This window comes from Manihot esculenta, chromosome 17, assembly GCF_001659605.2.
Source record: "Manihot esculenta cultivar AM560-2 chromosome 17, M.esculenta_v8, whole genome shotgun sequence".
Taxonomy (NCBI): domain Eukaryota; kingdom Viridiplantae; phylum Streptophyta; class Magnoliopsida; order Malpighiales; family Euphorbiaceae; genus Manihot; species Manihot esculenta.
This window is the reverse complement of record NC_035177.2, coordinates 33272025-33286940: the sequence shown is the minus strand read 5'-3', so window position 1 is coordinate 33286940 and position 14916 is coordinate 33272025.

The window sequence follows — 14916 nt, the reverse complement described above, 5'->3', positions numbered from 1 at the left end:
ACAATATCATTGAATTATTTTTATATATTTAATCGCAACATAATATTAATTTTATAATTTTAAAATTATATAATATTAAGTAATTTTTTATTTAAATATTAATATATTAAAATTATAAAAAATATTTATTATTATAAAAATATAAATAATATTATTAAATTAATATCATATAAATATATTATTATAATATATTAACAATAAAAAAAAATTAAAACTGATTTAACGCGGCTTTAGATGACACCATGCCACAATTTTTAAAAAATAAATAATAAAATAAATAATAGTTTAATGTCAAAGTGATTCCAAACCATTATTTAAAAAAAAAAAATTTTGACGTATTTGATAATCTGAGATCCAAAAAATAGGGTTTTATAATAGATTCTGTAAAAACTGAAAAAATTTAGACCTAGAGGAGGGTATTTCTCCTTTTATATGTTTCCTTTTGTCTGCCAGTGACGTATTAACAGAACGTGTATAATTGGACTACCTGTCCCTGCTACGTTGATATGGACGTACGAGGGAATCAGATCTCTGTTCCATGCATAACAGCCCCTGATTCTCTCCGGACGCGCATGCGGATGGTCCCACAAGGCGAAGGGGTTGAACTCCTTTTGGGTTCTGAGCTGGGCCGGAGGATGAGGTTAAGACTAGGCCCGGAGGGGATCTGTCCATTGGGCCGGAAGAGCTAGACCGGCCTGCTTGAAGAAACGGACTGGAGCCCGGTCTTTAAACTGAATGGACTGGACCTGGTTCTTGGAGGAGGCTTAGTAGCCTTCAGGTTATGAGCTGCCCTAATGGGCCTGGCCCTAGACCGGGGTGAAGAAACCCAGCGGTCATCAATTGCCCCTTTACCTTCTCGTCAGTTATTGCCCGGCTGATGAGGGGATAAATACTGAGAGTCATCATGACCGCGCCGCCTAAGGACAAAACTGTTTGGAACATCTTTTCAGCTTTTTATTATTTCAGATTTCACTTCCCGTCAGTCTCCCCAGAACGTTGGCTATTCTCTGTTCTACCGCTCTCTTTGCTTTTCTCTGCTCATTTGCCCTAATCACTTTCCAGGTACGCCTCTTCTTTTGCCATGGATAGCTCTAGTCTCCCCGATGTCGTCCACCAGGAGTCTAGCATCACCCCGTCTAACATTAGAAGTTTCATCTCTAGGGAATATCTGGATACCCCTCTTTACCACATCCGGGCTCCTTATCGGAATGAGAGGATTGTTCTTCCCGATCCTTCTCCCTCTGGCTTAATCGACCCTCAAAAGGACGTCAGTTTGGTCTTCTTTATCAAACAGAGGGAGTACGGTCTGTCCTTCCCTTTTTCTTCTTTCTTCAAGGAGGTCTTTCAGTATTTCGAGATTACCCCTCGGATGCTAACCCCTAACTCCGTTCTTTTCATGTCTTGCTTTGAGTCTGTGTGTCTGAGCTGGGGATTTACACCCACGGTTCATCTATTCGTCAGTTTCTTCAGACTAGTCAAAGCAAGCCAAAAATTTTATTACTTTGCCCCTCGCGGAGGGTTATCCATTTTCATGGGTTACAAGGACTCCATCAAGGGTTGAGTAGAAGGGTTTCTGGTGGTGGAGTTGAAGAAGAATACGGGGTTGGCTTGGGAGCTCAATCTTGACTGGGAGGATGTCTCCCTGGGTTGCAATGACCTCCCCCAGTTGAGCCTTACCGAGCAGGTCGGGTTCCTTCGACTGACTTCTGTGGATTGGAAGTATGACGTCGAAAAGTGCTTGTTCGCGTCCAACCTTAGGGATATTAAGGACGCGAGTATCTTATTCTATCTGCCTACGTTAGTTTTTGCTTTACGCGACCTTTATTCAAAACTGTTCTGATTTGCTTTGATTTTTAATTTTGCAGCCTCCGAGGTGAAGATGGATCAGATTAAGCCTCCCAAGAATCTCATACTATCTCGGGAGAGCATGGACATTGCTCTTGATGCCCTCCTTGCTGGGCAATCTGTTAGGGAGGCTACGCAGAGGGTGGCCGAGGTTATTTCTTCTAGAACGGTTACCCGACCTCCTCCTCCTCCGGTTTCCTCACAAGCTTCTAGACCAAGCTCCCGACGTAGTAAGTCGTCTCAGCCTTCTAGTCACAGCAGATCGAGCTCAGCTCTCCCGTCCTCTCTAGCCCCCCAACCTCGACATTCTACTGAGATGGCAGAGGAGACTCCGAGAATTATTTCTGATGTGGCCGTGGATGCCGGGCTGGCAAGGGCAGATCCCGCCATTCCTCCTGTGGACGCTTCTGGTACGGAGCTGGGAGTCCCCACTGTTGCTAAGGAGGGAGTTCCCAAGGAGGGACTTGAGGTCCCTATTATTGAGGAGGAGGTCCCTATTATTGAGGAGGAAGCTCCAGGGAAGAGCAAGGAGGTTATTCTTATTGACGAAGATGTCCAGGAGGCACGTACTAGGGATGTTGGATCTGATCCTGCTAATGACGAGGGAGTCGCAAAAAAGGTTGGGGACAAACGTCCCGCCCTCCCTGAAACGTCTGCCCCAGCTCCTGCTTGGAAGAAATCCAGGGCCTCCAAGGGATCAGCTCCAGCTCTTCCTCCTATTGGAAAGGAAAAGGAAGCTTCCGAGGGATTAGCTCCTGCTCCCCCCCCTCTAAAGGAGAAAGATAGTTCTGTGGTACCCCTGTTGTTTGCTCCTGACAATGACATTTTGAACGCTGAGGACATCACTCACCAGTCTCCTGCGAACGTTGTCGCCGAAATCATTAAGGAGCGGATGTTCAGCGGCATTACAGAGGCTTCAGACCCACGCTTGCTTGCCCTTACTGGTCTTCTAGCCAGTTCTACTAGGGAGCAGGCTGCGTTCCGATCTCGATCTCGGGGGGAGCTTAGAGATACAATCAGGGAAATGCTCTTGATGGTAAGTTACTCCCCTTTTTATTTTCGCGTGAGCTTTCTTGAACTTTTTATCGTGATGGTTGTCTTTTTGTATCAGGTGATGGGCCTCTTTATGGAGGTGGATGCTCGCGACCACTCTCTCTAGGAATTTGTAGACCGCTGGATTGAGGAGGTGCGCCTGGAGGAGAATCTGTCTGCAACCAGCGATGCTAGGGGCAACCTTGCGGCAGCTCGGGAGCATGCCAGGTCCCTCCAGATAGAGCTGCATACAGCACTAGAGGCCTTAAAAAGGGCTGACGGGAAGACTGCTGAGGCGCAGGAGCATGTCAAGTCCTTGGAAGCGGAGTTATCTCACACTCGAAGGGTTCTCGAGGAGTCTAACGAGAGGGCAGCTGCCGCTAAGGTCCGCTGTGAAGAAGTCTCGAAGCAGCTGTCCTCCATGGTGGAGATCCTTCGTGAAAAGGATGAGGCTGTGTGTAACGACCCGAAAATCGGACCGCTACCAGCGCTAGGATCCAGGTCGGCTTAAGGCCGCCGGGACCCGTAGCAAGCCTAACATGCATCCTGTTAACCTGTTTAATCCCATACATGATCGACAACATACATAAAAATTAAAACTTTTCCTTTCATCCATACACCAAACTCAACCTGTGCGTGCAATACATAGTCATAATCATAACCATTGACCCCTCTTTGGGATCTCATCAATACCCCAATGGGTGACATAACATGTGTTGAGTTGGTTTACATAAGCATCATAGATCATGTATTAAAAGGGATACCATACACATAGGGTCAAGCACAACCTCTAATCCTCAATATCATTACATTACATAACTATTCACAACTTTACATCATTTTACAATTTATCATGTCCACATTCTATCTATTACATACACATAACTTCATTACTCTTGCTGACCTCCTGGTCTACCCTGTACCTGCAAGCCTGGGGGTTAAGGGAGAGAGGTGAGCTATAAAGCCCAGTGAGCAGAATAATCAAACATTTAAAACATATGGTAACATGAAATGCATCACATCACAACTAATCACATCAAGGATGAAGTTGTCACCCATAGCCCTCTAAGTGGTCCAACTGTGCCAGGGGCGTAGAATGGGCCTCACTGGTCTTTCTCTTACATAACACATCATAACATAACATTCCAACTGTGCCAGGGGCGTAGAATGGGCCTCGCTGGTCTTTCTCTTTCATAGTGCCAGGGGCGTAGAATGGGCCTCACTGGTCTTCCATACCGTATCATATCATACCATATCATGTCCTGGGAGGGCTAAAGGATCATTCAACATTCATCCACATCATCAACACATTATACAATGCAACATATTCGTGAATTCTAATGCAAACAACCTAGTATATCTCATGGCATTCATGATGCGTGAATCATGCTAAGAATCAATTTATTTACTTTAAAACATAAAGAGTTTATTCCACTCACCTCTGGCTGAAGCTCTACTGACTCAGAAGCAACTGAACTCACTGCTGGGGTCCTCGGTTCCTCGGGTCCGAACCTACACAAGTGGACTCAAATGAGGGACCAAACAAACATGAACATGACTCTAAAATACTCCCCAAAAACCCCCTAAAAACACCTCAAAACATACATGCAAAACATGAAAAGGAAGGCTGAACAGGGCACTTTCAGCGGCAGGTTTGGCGGCCGAAAGTCCTTCCTGAGCCGAAAGTCAGGCAGGTTCGGCGGCACCTTCGGCGGCCGAAACTCCCAGACAGAGACGAAACTCATGCATGTTTGGCGGCACTTTCGGCGGCCGAAACTCCCAGACAGAGACGAAAGTCTCCTTTCGGGGGCAGGCTTCGGCAGCCGAAAGGCTTGCCTCCCAGGCAGGTTCGGCGGCCGAAAGTCCTTCGGCTGCCGAACCTGGTTTCTGCCAAAGGGCAGAAACTTGATTCCTCATGCATAGTTGCCTCCCAACCTTTTAGATCAAGCATACAACTCAACCAAAACATGCATAAAAACATACATTAGCTCCTAGGGGCTCCAAACTATCCTAAACCCCATCTACAACACATCAAACATGCATATCCAACATACATTGTTCACACATGCACAGTAAACCATAAACTCCATAAAACCCTACACATGCATTGCTACCTCATGAATCAACTTAAAACTTACTTAAAACATATAATGAGCTCAAGATCGGCCCTTACATCTTGAAGATCGAGAGGAAAACGACCCTAGCTCGAAGATGGGAGAGATTTGAGTTCTTGAACCTCAAAGCTCCAAAACTTGCTTTAAACTCGAAAATCTTCAAAACAAGGAGAAAACTTGTGAAAATCGTGAAAGATTTGAAGGAAGAAACTCAAGATCGGTGAGGGACGGCGGAGAGCTCACCTTGGCCGAAATGGGGAGAAAAAGCTCGCCCGTTTTCGGCTAAGGGACCCCTTTATAGGTGGCTGGCCAGGCCACATTCGGGAGCCGAACGTGCCTCCGCATGCATGCCATGTTCGGCGCCCGAACATAAGGCTCGGCTGCTGAACATAAGGCTTGGCGGCCGAACCTGGACTTCCCTCACTTATGCTTTCGGGGGCCTAAGGCACGCCCGAAGCGCATGCATATTCGGCGGCCGAACTTGAGGTTCGGCGGCTGAACCTGGGTCTTCCTCCAAGACTATTTCCAAGCAAAAACTCATTTCTTTCTTGATTAAAAACATAAAACACATTAAAACATTTTATGAAAACATGCTTTACCCTTCTAGAGGTCTCCGACACCCGAGATTCCACCGGACGGTAGGAATTCCGATACCGGAGTCTAGCCGGGTATTACATTCTCCCCCCCTTAAGAACATTTGTCCCCGAATGTTCACTAAACAACACATAGCATGGCATACACATAACATACATACAAAGCACATAAAACTCATAAGGAACTAACCTCAGAAAAGATAAGGGTATTGCTGGAGCATGGACTCCCGTGTCTCCCAAGTGCACTCTTCCATATTGTGGTGGTTCCATAGGACTTTCACCATCGGGATTTCCTTGTTTCTCAGCTTCCTGATCTGGGTGTCTATGATCCGTACTGGCTGTTCAACATAAGTGAGATCTTCTTGGATCTCCACATCAGGCTCACTAAGAACCTTGCCCGGATCTGACACAAACTTTCTCAACATGGAAACATGGAAAACCGGATGGATTCTTTCCATTGAAGTAGGTAAATCCAGCTTGTACGACACATTCCCAATCTTTTGCAAGATTTCAAAGGGTCTAATGTATCGTGGGGCTAGTTTACCTTTCTTTCCAAAGCGAACCACTCCCTTCATAGGAGACACCTTGAGCAATACCAGATCCCCCTCCTGAAACTCTACTTGCCTCATGCGGATGTCTGCATAACTCTTCTGTCTGCTTGCAGCAGTCTTAATCCTTTCTCTGATTATGGGTACCACCCTGTTGGTGATCTCTACTAGCTCAGGCCCTGCCAAGGCCTTCTCCCCAACTTCCTCCCAACAAACAGGTGATCTGCACTTCCTTCCATATAAAGCTTCATATGGAGCCATCCCGATGCTAGCATGATGGCTGTTATTGTAGGCAAACTCCACCAAGGGTAGATACTGCCTCCAAGAACCGCCAAAGTCCAGCACACACATTCTGAGCATATCCTCAATCGTCTGGATGGTCCTCTCTGATTGTCCGTCCGTCTGGGGGTGGAAGGCAGTACTGAAATCCAACCTGGTACCCATGGCATTCTGCAGACTCCGCCAAAATCTGGAGGTGAACTGGGGCCCTCTATCGGACACTATAGAAACAGGGACCCCATGCAGCCTGACGATCTCATCAACATACACCTGCGCCAACTTGTCCACAGAATAGCCACTCCTGACAGGGATGAAGTGAGCAGATTTGGTGAGTCTGTCCATAATCACCCATATGGAGTCCAATCTGTTGGATGCCGCCGGTAGCCCCACCACGAAATCCATAGCTATATTCTCCCATTTCCACTCTGGAATAGGTAGTGGGTTAAGCATTCCAGCTGGCTTCTGATGTTCCAGCTTCACCCTCTGACATATTTCGCAGGCTGACACAAACTGTGCCACTTCCCTCTTCATAGCTGGCCACCAATAAACTTTCTTCAGATCCTGATACATCTTGGTGGCTCCGGGGTGAACATTGTATCTTGCATTATGAGCCTCTCTCATAATGTCTCCCTTCAGCCCTACATCATCTGGTACACACAGTCGGCTCCGTTAAAATATTTTAAAATTTTAAAAATTTACTAATTAATCATTTTATTAATTTTAGTGGTTGAAGTAGTTTTCTATTTAAATTATATGAAAAAAATTTATTAATTGATTCTTTAATTTTATAAAAATTTATACTATTTAATCGATCTGTATTGAGGAGTATATTGAATTTTTACATAACATTTAACTAGTAAAATTAAGAAAAAAATTAATTAATAAATTTTTTAAAACTCCATTGATTGACTCACAAACACGTATTCTAATGTGGATCAGGAAAAACAACAAAGAGATCAAGTGGTCTCCCAAGCTCAATCCTGAGAGAGTCGAAAGGCGAGACATGATCAAGTACTGTCGCTTTCACGAAGACCATGAGCAATCAATGCACCTGTACTAGACAACTCCAACTGTAGACCTTCATCAATGAGCTTGTAAAACTCCTTCACCACTGGTCTCCTCTCCGCCGAGACATGGGATAGACTGCCTAGTGATTTCCGGCTTAGGGCGTCTGCCACAACATTCGCCTGACCCGGATGGTACTGAATCTTGCAATCATAATCACTCAGCAGCTCTACCCATCTTCTCTGTCTCAAGTTCAAATCTCTTTGACTCAGGATGTACTGCAGGCTCTTATGATCTGTGAAGATCTCACATTTAACCCCATAGAGGTAGTGCCTCCACATCTTGAGTGCAAAGATTACTGCTGCCATCTCTAGGTCATGTGTGGGGTAACTCAACTCATGCTTCTTCAGCTGCCTAGAAGCATAAGCAATCACCCTTTCACTCTGCATTAACACACAACCCAATCCCACTCGGGATGCATCACAGAAAACTGTGAAATCCTCATTGTTAGCTGGCAAAGCTAACACTGGTGCTGACATTAACCTCTTCTTAAGCTCTTCAAAACTCTCTTCGCACTGGTCAGTCCACGCAAACTTCTGATTCTTCCTGGTTAGTCTGGTCAGAGGGGCTGCAATTTTAGAGAAATCCTGGACAAATCTCCTGTAGTAACCTGCCAAACCCAAGAAACTTCTAATCTCTGTCACTGAAGTGGGTCTAGGCCAGTTAGCCACAGCTTCTACCTTCTTAGGGTCCACCTCTATTCCATTTTCCGATACAATGTGCCCCAAGAATGAGATGCTCCTCAGCCAGAACTCACACTTGGAGAACTTGGCATACAAGCCATGTTCCCTCAAGGTCTGCAGAACCAACCTCAAATGATGGGCATGCTCCTCTGCATTCCTAGAATACACTAAGATATCATCTATGAAGACAATAACAAAGTGATCCAGGTATTGGCTAAACACTCTGTTCATGAGATCCATGAATGCTGCAGAGACGTTGGTTAACCCGAACGGCATTACAAGGAACTCAAAATGCCCATATCTGGTCCTGAAAGCCGTCTTTGGCACATCTTCCTCTCTGATCCTCAGCTGATGGTACCCAGATCTCAGATCTATTTTGGAGAAACAACCCGCTCCTGCTAGCTGGTCGAATAGATCGTCGATCCTTAGCAATGGGTACTTATTCTTGGTAGTGACTTTGTTCAACTGCCTGTAGTCGATACAAAGTCTAAGGGATCCATCCTTCTTTCTCACAAACAAAACTGGAGCACCCCAAGGTGAGGTACTCGGTCGGATGAAGCCCTTTTCTACCAGCTCTTGCAACTGTTCTTTCAATTCCTTCAATTCGGCTGGAGCCATCCTGTAGGGAGGGATAGAGATCGGTCGGGTTCCAGGCATCAATTGTAACGACCCCAAAATGGACCGTCACCGGCGCTAGGATTCAGGTCGGCTTAAGGCCGCCAGAACTCGTAGTAAGCCTGCTATCTCTCTGTGTACCTGTAAATCTCCTACATGATCATACATTTTATGTGAAAATAAAAACTCTTTTCCTGATCCAAGGCTTAACCTGTGCATGCACTATCTCTGTCTATACCCCTGACTAGAGCTGGCTCTAGATGGGTTATCTCATACCTGTTAAGCCTGGTTTTTCACATACTCAGCAAAATATATACATAAACAGATCATGTACAAAAACCAAAGATTTACAACACAACTATGTCAAGCACAATTCTAACTGTAAGCACAATTAACACATCTCTTTAATATTACATGTCCACTTTAAGCTATTACAAGTTTCTTCTCTTATCTCTGAACTCTTCTGACCTTCCCCTGTACACTGTACACTGAAATCCTGCAAGACTGGGATTAAGGGAGTGGGATGAGCTCTATAGCCCAGTGAGTAGAATAACAAAATCAGTCATAAAATATGAGCACATGGAATGCGTCATAACACAGACAAGCCACATCAAGAGTAAACCTGTCACCACATAGCCTCAGTAACTTCCGTGCCAGGGCGTAGAATCGAGCACCTGGTCTTCCTGTCATATATGTATATGTGTGTATAACACCTCTGTACTTACCGTTGCCAGGGCGTAGTCAAAGGCTCCTGGACTTTACTATACCTGCCAGGGCGTAGTCAAAGGCTCCTGGTCTTAACTCAGAGACTATTGGATCATTCAGCATTTACTCACACCAACAATTAGCAATGCAATGCAACATATTTGTGAATACTAATGCAGGCAACCTATTTGCATAATCATGATGCATGAGATATGCTAAAACATTCCATTGTTCCATTAAAAGTATTAAGTTTAGTTCCACTCACCTCTGGCTCTGGACTGACTCTGCAGGTTCAGTAAACTCTGGAGCAGTACTCACTGCTGCTCTCTCTGGTTCCTCTGGTCTGTATGAACACATAAAGACTTAAATGAAGGACCAAACTATCTTACGAATAACTCTTTTAAACTACCCAAGAAACCCCTTAATCTCACTCTAAAACTCAGGCAAAGCATGTAAAAGAAAAACTGGACAGAACATTTTCGGCAGCAGGTTCGGCGGCCGAATGTCCTCTCCAGAGACGAAACTCAAGCACCTTCGGCGGCACCTTCGGCGGCACCTTCGGCGGCCGAATCCCCCAAACAGAGCCGAACATGAAAAAACACTCGGGGGCAAACTGTGGCAACCAAGCCACCATGCAAGAGGTTCGGCGGCCGAATGAACCTTCGGCTGCCGAACCTGAGTTCATCCAGAACTCAGCTTCAACGGCAAACCATCTCCTCCTTCCCTTCAACATCTCCAACCATGCATACGTCAACGATTCAACATACATATACTCAAGTATATGTTCACAGGGGTCCAAAACTATCTAATAACCCTAACAATCAAATCAAACATAACACATAAACATGTTTACATGCATAAATCATCAAAACTACTACTTCTCACTTCCACATGCATCTCTCTCCCTTAACTTCCATAAAACCTTCAGAAAACATATACCAAGTTCCAAATCTTCACTTACCTCCTGTATAACACGAAGATGAATAATCCTCACGTGAAGTTTTGGACAAACTCTCCTTCAAAACCCTTAACCCTTAAAACTTAACTTTTATGCACAAAACCTTTAAACACTTAGCAAACCAACAGAAATTCTATATGAGCTGCTGAAAACACTTGCAGATGAGTCATAGAAGACGTGGCTAATCCATGGCAAGAATCTGAGGCCAACATCTGTCAAAATGCATGACTCAGCTGGCTGGCCACCTCAGCTTCGGCTGCCCAATCGCACACAAACCTATGAAACATTCGGGGGCCGAACTTGCACTTCGGAAGCCACACATTGGGCATGTTCGGCGGCCGAACTTACCTTCGGCGGCCGAACTTGGTTCAACTGCCTTAGGTCATTTCAACTCAAAACTCACTTCTATTAACCTTAAAACATCAACACACATCACACCACTTAGTAAAACAAAAATCCTACCCTTTTATAGAATCCCAGCACCCCGGATTCCACCAGATAACAGGAACTCCGGTGCCGAATTCTAGCCGGGTATTACATTCTCCCCCCCTTACGAACATTCGTCCTCGGATGTTCCTAAAACAAATAATAATCATAACAAAAGGAGGAAACGAACCTCAAAACAGATGTGGATACTGCTGGAGCATAGACTCCCGCGTCTCCCATGTGCACTCTTCTAGGTTATGGTGGTTCCACAAAACTTTCACCATCGGAATCTCCTTGTTCCTTAGCTGTCTGATCTGTGTGTCCAGAATCCGTACTGGCTGCTCTACATAAGTGAGATCCCCTAGAATCTCCACATCAGGCTCACTCATAACCTGATCCGGATCTGACACAAATTTCCGTAGCATAGAAACATGAAACACCGGGTGAATCCTCTCCATAGAAGTAGGTAACTCTAGCTTATATGATACATTTCCGATCCTCTGCAAAATCTCAAAGGGTCCAATGTATCGTGGAGCTAACTTACCCTTCTTCCCAAAACGTACCACTACTTTCATTGGAGACACTTTTAGCAATACCCAATCTCCCTCCTGAAACTCTAACAGTTTCCTGCGAATATCCGCGTAACTTTTCTGTCTACTCTGTGCTATTCTGATTCTCTCCCTGATCACTGGTACTGTTTTACTGGTAATCTCTACCAACTCTGGTCCGGCAAGAGCTTTCTCTCCTACCTCTTCCCAGCAAACAGGTGATCTGCACTTTCTCCCATATAATGCTTCATAAGGAGCCATCCCAATGCTAGCATGATGACTGTTATTGTAGGCAAACTCCACCAAAGGTAGATGCTGCCTCCAAGAACCGCCAAAGTCTAACACGCACATTCTGAGCATATCCTCAATAGTCTGGATGGTCCTCTCTGACTGCCCATCAGTCTGTGGGTGGAAAGCAGTACTAAACTCTAATTTCGTGCCCATAGCATTCTGCAAACTTCGCCAGAATTTGGAGGTAAACTGAGGTCCTCTGTCTGAAACTATAGACTCTGGGACTCCATGTAATCTCACTATCTCATCCAGATACACTTGTGCTAACTTATCCACAGAATAGTTACTCCTAACTGGTATGAAATGAGCAGATTTCGTGAGTCTGTCCACAATCACCCATATAGAGTCTATCCTGTTGGATGCTGCCGGTAAGCCCACGACGAAATCCATAGCTATGTTTTCCCATTTCCATTCTGGAATCGGCAGTGGGTTAAGCATTCCAGCTGGCTTCTGATGTTCTAACTTCACCCTCTGACAAGTCTCACAGGCTGTCACAAACTGCGCCACTTCCTTTTTCATGGCTGGCCACCAATATACCCTTTTCAAATCCTGATACATCTTGGTGGCTCCTGGGTGAACACTATATCTTGCATTATGAGCTTCCCTCATAATGTCTTCCTTCAGACTGCTATTATCTGGTACACAAAGTCGACTTCCAAAACGAAGGATCCCTTTGCTGTCAAATCTGAACTCTGCACTGTTGCCTGACTGAACAGTCCTGGCAATTTTCATTAACTCAGGGTCCTCGTGTTGCCTCTGTGCTATCTGCTCCAGAAACACTGGTGTCACTCTCATCTGTGCTATCAACGCACCTGTACCAGATAACTCTAGCTGTAACCCTTCCTCGATGAGCGTGTAAAGCTCCATCACTACTGGTCTCCGCTCTGCTACTAGATGAGATAAACTGCCTAGTGACTTCCGACTTAAGGCGTCTGCCATAACATTCGCCTTACCCGGATGATACTGAATCTTACAATCATAATCACTAAGCAATTCTACCCATCTTCTCTGTCTCAAATTCAGTTCTCTTTGGCTTAAGATGTATTGTAAACTCTTGTGATCAGTGAAGATCTCGCATTTAACCCCGTAGAGGTAATGCCTCCACATCTTAAGTGCAAAGATAACTGCTGCCATCTCAAGGTCATGGGTGGGGTAATTCAACTCGTGCTTCTTTAACTGTCTGGAAGCATAAGCAATCACCCTATCCTGCTGCATCAGAACACAACCCAATCCCACTCGAGACGCATCACAGAACACTGTGAAATCCTTGTCATTAACAGGCAGAGCTAGCACTGGTGCTGTAGTCAATCTCCTCTTGAGCTCCTCAAAGCTCTCTTCACACTGGTCTGACCAGATAAACTTCTGGTTCTTCTGAGTCAGTTTGGTCATAGGAGCTGCTATCTTAGAGAAATCCTGTACGAATCTCCTGTAGTAACCTGCCAGTCCCAGAAAGCTTTTAATCTCAGTCACTGTAGTGGGTCTGGGCCAGTTAGCTACAGCCTCTATCTTCTTGGGATCTACCTCAATACCATCTGCTGATACCACATGTCCCAAGAAGGAAATGCTCCTCAACCAAAACTCACACTTAGAGAACTTGGCATACAAACCATGCTCTCTCAGTGTCTGCAAAACTGTCCGCAGATGATGGGCATGCTCCTCTGCATTTCTGGAATACACTAAGATGTCATCAATAAAAACAATCACAAAGTGATCCAGAAACTCGCTGAAAACTCTATTCATGAGATCCATGAATGCTGCAGGGGCATTAGTCAACCCGAACGGCATCACTACGAACTCATAGTGCCCATATCTGGTTCTGAATGCTGTCTTAGGCACATCTGCCTCTCTGACTCTCAACTGATGATACCCGGATCTCAGATCTATTTTAGAGAAACAACCTGCTCCAGCTAGCTGGTCAAATAGATCATCAATCCTAGGCAGAGGATATCTATTCTTGGTAGTGACCTTGTTTAACTGTCTGTAGTCAATACAAAGTCTGAGGGATCCATCCTTCTTTCTGACAAAAAGTACTGGAGCACCCCAAGGTGAGGTACTAGGGCGGATGAAACCCTTATCTACCAAGTCTTGCAACTGTTCTTTCAACTCTTTTAATTCAGCTGGCGCCATCCTGTAGGGAGGAATAGAGATAGGTCTGGTCTCAGGCAGCAATTCTATTTCAAACTCTATCTCCCTACCAGGTGGTAGTCCTGGCAAGTCGTCTGGGAACACATCAAGAAACTCTCGAACTACTGGTACTGCGGCTGGTTCCCTAACCTGACTATCTAGCTCTCTCACATGAGCTAGAAACCCCTGACAACCCCTCCTAAGCAAACGACGAGCCTGAAGGGCTGAAATCATACCTCTGGGTGTACCTCTCCTGTCTCCTCTGAAGACACACTCTGACCCATCCTGGTCTCTGAGACTAACTATCTTCTCTCTACAGTCCAAAGTAGCACTATATGCAGATAGCCAATCCATCCCTAGAATGACATCAAAATCTGTCAAGTCTAGAACCACAAGGTCAGCTGGAAGGCATCTACCCTCTATGAATACTGGACTGAAACGACAGACTGACACTGCCACTGATGGGTCACATTTGGGTCCACTGACCCAGAGAGGATACTCTAACTCAGAACTGATCAAACCCAATCTCTCTATGGCTCTCGAAGCAATAAAGGAATGAGAAGCACCGGGGTCCATCAAAGCATACACATCAGAACACCCAATGATGAGATTACCTGACACCACTGTGTTCGACATGTTAGCCTCCTCCTGAGTCATAGTGAAAATCCGTGCTGGGGCTACAGGATTTCCACCTCGGGAACCTGCTGCTGAAGTAGAGGCTGCCCCTCTCCCTCTACCTCTACCACTACCCTGAGGCATAGCTGAAGCCGCTGGCTGCGCTATACTGCCTGAACTCATCTGCTGGGAAGGTGCCACAAAAGTCACCTGAGGACACTCTCGAGCAAAATGCCCTACCTGTCCACATCTGAAACAGGCTGACGATCCCAACTGACAAGCTCCTCGGTGTGGTCTCCCACATCGTCCACATACTGGAACAGTTGTGCCAGAGCTTGAGCCACTACCCATTCCCAGACCTGACTTGACTTTACTCCAGAACCCTTTCCTTGTTCCTCTCGCTCTATCCCATCTCTTACTACCTGTAGAACCTGAACTGGGGGCCTTAGAACCCGAAGCCTGTGCCTTTGACTGT